The following is a 5,842-nucleotide window of genomic DNA, read 5'->3' on the forward strand; positions in this document are numbered from 1 at the left end:
GAGCTTCACGAATCTTTCCCAACAATGTAGATTGAACTTCCATCGCTGCAACAAAACCTGTAGGAACAATCTCGAAATAGAGTTCCCTGAGATCGTCGGCTAACTCCTTTGGCAAACCTCCTGTTACTAAGGTATTGGCATAACTCTTCCAGCTCAAAGTGTATGCTACAACATTGGCCTTTCCTGGATGATAGTGCAGCTTCATATCATAATCCTTTATAAGCTCCAACCATCTCCTCTTCCTGAGGTTCAGCTCCTTCTGAGTAAAAATGTACTTCAAACTCTTGTGATCCGTGTACACATCACAACGGTTTCCAATAAGAAAATGTCTCCAAGTCTTGAGCGCATGCACTACAGCTGCTAACTCCAAATCATGGGTGGCATAATTCAACTCATGCGGTCGAAGTTGATGTGAGGCATACGAAACAACTCTTCCGTCTTGCATAAGTACTCCTCGAAGTCCTAAGAGAGAGGCGTCGCAATACACTTGGAAATCCTTGCGTATATCTGGCAGAATCATCACTAGGGCTGTAGTCAAACGTTTCTTCAACTCCTGGAAACTTGCTTCACATTCTTCAGTCCAATGGAACTTGGTGTCCTTCTTCAACAATGTCGTCATGGGCTTCGCAATCTTAGAAAATTCTCAATGAATCTCCGGTAATATCCCGTGAGTCCAAGAAAATTGCGGATCTCTCCAACTGAGGTGGGTGCCAACCACTCAGTGACTGAGTGAACCTTGGTAGGGTCTACTGCTATACCCTCTCTTGATATAACATGTCCAAGGAATCCAACTTCCTTCAACCAAAACTCACATTTGCTGAACTTGGCGTATAACTGGTGTTCCCTGAGCTTCTCGAGAACTAAGCGCAAATGCTCCTTATGCTCCTCTTCATTCTTTGAGTACACCAAAATGTCATCAATGAACACCACAGCAAATTTATCCAAGAACTCCATGAACACCTTGTTCATCATACTCATGAAATAGGCAGGGGCGTTAGTCAATCCGAATGACATAACCGTGTACTCATACAACCCGTACCTTGTGGTGAAAGTTGTCTTAGGTATATCTTGTTCTCTAATCTTCAGCTGGTGGTATCCTGGTCGCAGATTGATCTTGGAAAAGACTTTTGCTCCTTGCAGCTGGTCAACAAATCATTGATCATCGGCAGTGGGTACTTGTTCTTGATCGTTACTTCATTCAATGCCCGATAATCAACGACCATTCTCAGAGACTTATCCTTCTTCTCAACCAAGAGCACTGGGGCTCCCCATGGTGACGAACTTTTCCGAATGTAACCTTTCTCCAATAACTCCTTAATCTATTACTTAATCTTCTCCAGATCATTTGCGGGCATCCGGTATGGTCTCTTCGATATTGGTCCGGTGCCTGGCAATAGCTCTATCAAAAACTCAATATCTCGATCTGGGGGCATGCCTGGTAGTTCCTCCGGAAATACATCTGGGTAATCCTTCACTACGACCACTTCTTCATGTACAACTCCCGAGAGGGAATTTACGTGAGTACTCTTCGGAGTATACCTGGATACATACTTAATCCTTTTCCCTTCCAGTGTGGTGAGCAGAATTGACTTACTGGCGCAATCGATGTTTCCTCCATACATCGATAGCCAATCCATACCGAGTATCACATCCAATCCTTGGGATTCCAAAATTATCAAGTCTGAGGGGAAAACATCTATACCTACTAATAAAGCAAGGTGCGTTTCTCCAATATTTTCATCCATTCACCGCCGAAAATAATTTTTTGCTATCCGAGGTGGTACTAAATTTTTGTGTGTCTCTCCACTGGAAAAGACAAAAAGTTTGTCCAGAATACCGCAACTGGGCCAGGCGCACTCCAGTCCAACAAAACCAACCCGGTAATTACCCTGCTCATGCGTCGCTAGGACCTTATTTGTCGCATGTGGCGACAAAGAGTTGAATGTACACACAAGTCGCCCAAGACTGGGCGGGCCTGTTTTTGTTTTTTCTGTATTCGGTTTCGGTTTAATTTTTATTTTTCCCTTCTTTATTTTATTGTTTCGGGAAATAAAAATATACAAAATGTATTCAGAATTTCAATTTTTGTTCAAATATTCAAAAGAATTAGCATTACAAAATTTTATTCCTGTCTTAAAAAATATTAGCAACTTAAAAATTTGGTTTCGTAATTTCCTCAACATTTTAAAAATGTTGCAATTTAAAATAAATCTATTTCAGAATTGTTCGATATTTTTTATAAAATTATTATTTTATAAAATGTTCGATATTCAAACAATATTCCTATTTTAGTGAAAAGTTCATAAATACAAAAAAATGTTTGCGTCTAATAAAACATTTTAAAAATGTTGTTAATGTTCCCCTTTTCAAAAATAATAATAATGTTTTGTTGTATAAATAGTTCATGTTTTCAAAATATTGTTTATTAATTTCAATTACTACTCCCGTTTCTAATTTTGTTTGTGTTTTTCCAAAACTATGTGGAATTTAAGAAAAATGTTGACATTTTTTTAGAACTGTCCGGGCTTTCAAAAAAATTAACGTTTCCAAGAACATTCGGCGGTTTTCTTTGAATGTTCAAAATAATAAATAAATAAAATCTGAAGCTATCGTATCTTCTTAAATATTCGTGTTGGCCATTGATTAGAGCGCGCGTTTGTTCTATCCTGGTTGGAAATAAATTAAAAAATATGGGCATCTGCCAATAAAAGAGTATATGTTGTTTGGCTCTAATTAGAAAAAAATGGTTGATACGTGAGCGCTAAAATAATCAAAGAGAATAAACCATCACAATGAAGGGACATTCATGCCTGATTATGCTTATGAAACAGGATTTATGCGCTGCAATTAGTAATCCATCCGGTTACACAGTTGTAGGAGAGTGGTCGAAGCAACCGTGTCCCGAAGGTCGTCACACACCCATCAAATGAGGAGGCATGCACAACCCCGAGATGGAGGCAGACGCGGAAAAAAAAGCACGAGTTGGGTGATCGCCACCGCGCCTACCAACCCCACCACTATCAAAATTTCATGGGCCAAACACGTCCAGTGAGAAGACAACTCCTTGCTCTGTCGCCTACCGTTGTGAAGACCGTTTTTTGTGGCCACATTGATTATCGTTCCCGTTATTTTTTGTAAATAAAATATCTCACCCGTTGCATCGCACGGGCATTTGTGCTAGTGCCTACCTATGGCCAATGGCATCTGAAAACATCCCTGACTTGTCATATACTCCGCTCCTGGTGAGCTTACTAACATGGGTGTCCTAAGTACTTTAGTGGGCAACTTATATTTATCCATGAATCCCCTTGAAATGTATGAATGCGATGCACCAGTATAAAAAAGAACTACTGCAATAAATGACTTAACCAAAAACTTACCGATAACTGCATCTGGCTGCTCCTCAACCTCCTCCACGTTCACGTGGTTCACTTGTCCCTTGTTGAAAGGGTTGGGCTTCTTCCCAGAGCTTCCATTGCCATTTCCATTCTTTGCTTCAGAACACTTAGTAGCGTAGTGTCTAGTCTTCCCACACTTGAAACAAGTGATGTGACTTAAATCCTTCTTGGCGGGCGTGCTTGGGTTAGAGCGGTTCTTAATGCTGCCTGCTCCACTCCCATTTCCATTCCTAGGGCCATGGTGGTTATGCGGAATTCCTCCATTATGGGTGTGGCGTCCATGGTTATGGGTAAATCCTCCCGAGTTCGGGGTGAAATGGGGTTTCTGCTAAGCTCCTGAATTGTACTTTCCTTGCCCATACTTCCTCTTGCGGCTCTCAATCTACTGTTGCTTCCCTTCAATCATAAGAGCATTATCTACCAACTCCTGGTAGTTGTTGAATGTTGCCACCATCAACTGCATAGTCATCTCATCGTTCAGCCCTTCCATAAACTTCTCCTGTTTCGCGGCATTGGTGGCCACGCCATCTGGGGCATAACGAGCTAGCTTGCTAAACTCCTCCACGTACTGCCCTATAGTACGGTTGCCCTGGCGTAAGTTGTGAAACTCACGCTTCTTCATACTCATAGCTCCAGTTGAGACATGAGCAGTGCGGAATGCTTGCTGAAACTGCTCCCAAGTAACATTGGCTATGGGGAAAGTGGTTGTGTAATTCTCCCACCATGCGGCTGCAGGTCCATCCAATTGGTGTGCGGCAAAACGCACCTTCTCAGCATCTGTGCAACCGGCAGTGTTTAACTCCCTTCTGATCCTGCGTAGCCAGTCATCCGCAACTATGGGCTCGGTGCTACTGGAAAACACCGGCGACTGTAACCTCAAAAAATGGGCTAAGTTGTCAACTGGAGGTGGTGGGTGGGTTGTTGTTATTCTTGTTGTTGTTGTTGCCCTGATTCTGAACTAGCAACTGCATCAGTGTATTATGCTGCTGGATCAACTGAGTGAGCTCTGGTGGAAAAGCAAATCTGGGGTCACGTCTCGGAGGCATCTGATGGGTTTAGAGGGGAGAGATTAGAATAGACTGAGGTCTAATGAGAAAACACTACCCATATGCACATGAGACAAAACACAATCAATATCACACCAAAACAATATCAAGCAAGGGCATACATTTTATCTAACTATCGTTACAGTGCTCGGACTACTAATATATACATGGGGGGAATACTACTAATCATATGGTGGTCATCTAGAAATTTTGATCGGTGGAAGACTCCATGATATCTGCTCCAGCTTCATCTTCATAATCATCATCACTACCATCAGGGTCAGAGTCGGTGTCGTCGATGATGATGTAGTCTTCAGAACGAATCTCCTTGGGTTCGTCGTCTTCTCCTCCTGGCGCGGGGTCTCCCATGAAAACTCCTAGCTTCCTTGTTAGGTCGTCATTCTTCTCCACAAGTATCGTCATTTCCTCCTTATATCCATCACGTGTAGACTTGAGTTCCTCTTCTAGCTCTGTGATCCTGGTCATCACCTTCTTCAAATCTATCATGCTTGCGCATATCTGGTTCTCCTGGCGACGAATGTGATGATTTAACTCCTGGATGAAGGCTGCAATGGACCTGTCCTTCCTGGTGCTGATCATCTCCCATTGCTCATCTCGATGCCCACATATCTGGTAGATAGTGTCCTTAGAATCCTTGTGATAAACTTCGCCAATGCGTCCCATGGCGATGTGGGCTGCCATGCTCTTTCCTAGACTCCAGGTGGGTGCATCAAAAGAAAACTCTATGGGCTCAGTGACTGGCGTGAATGTCCTTCCTGGAACTTGAACTCGAATCATCCAACGTTCCAATTCTGATAATGTGGCGGTGTAGGTCTCAGTGAAGCTTGGTATTCCGATGTTCAGATACCTAGTGACTTCCTTCAAGTGGCGTCCAAAGGGCGTGTCTTCATCCGGTTGTGTAAACTTGTTCCTTGAGTCCGCCATCCTAAAGAGTAGAAAATGGAGAGGAGTCAGAAATGAGTAGAGAAGAGTGACATATGGCTCATCTTAGTGGTCATGTCCTACATTCAGCGTGTGCTCTGATACCATCTTGTAGCGACCCGACCTCAGACGGTCAAGTCTCTGTGTTCAGTGTCATCCCTGGATCGGTAATGCTGACACACACAATACTCGAAGGATTTATAACAGAGTAGCAATCACACACTTATTACATCGAATGTCTCAAAAGATAACTTATTACAATGTATATGGCTTAAGGCCATCTAAATAAGATAACAGCAGAAGGCTTGGAAGATAAAGTGAGTCCATCAACTCCAATGGCATAGCTGAGTGCATGACAATCGACCTATTGCACCTTACTCGTCGTCTGAAAAGTTTGCAACATGATATGTTGCAGCCCGAAATGGGTCAGCACATGGAATATGCTGGCAATATAAC

This window comes from Triticum urartu, chromosome 2 (genome assembly GCF_003073215.2).
Source record: "Triticum urartu cultivar G1812 chromosome 2, Tu2.1, whole genome shotgun sequence".
Classification (NCBI taxonomy): Eukaryota; Viridiplantae; Streptophyta; class Magnoliopsida; order Poales; family Poaceae; genus Triticum; species Triticum urartu.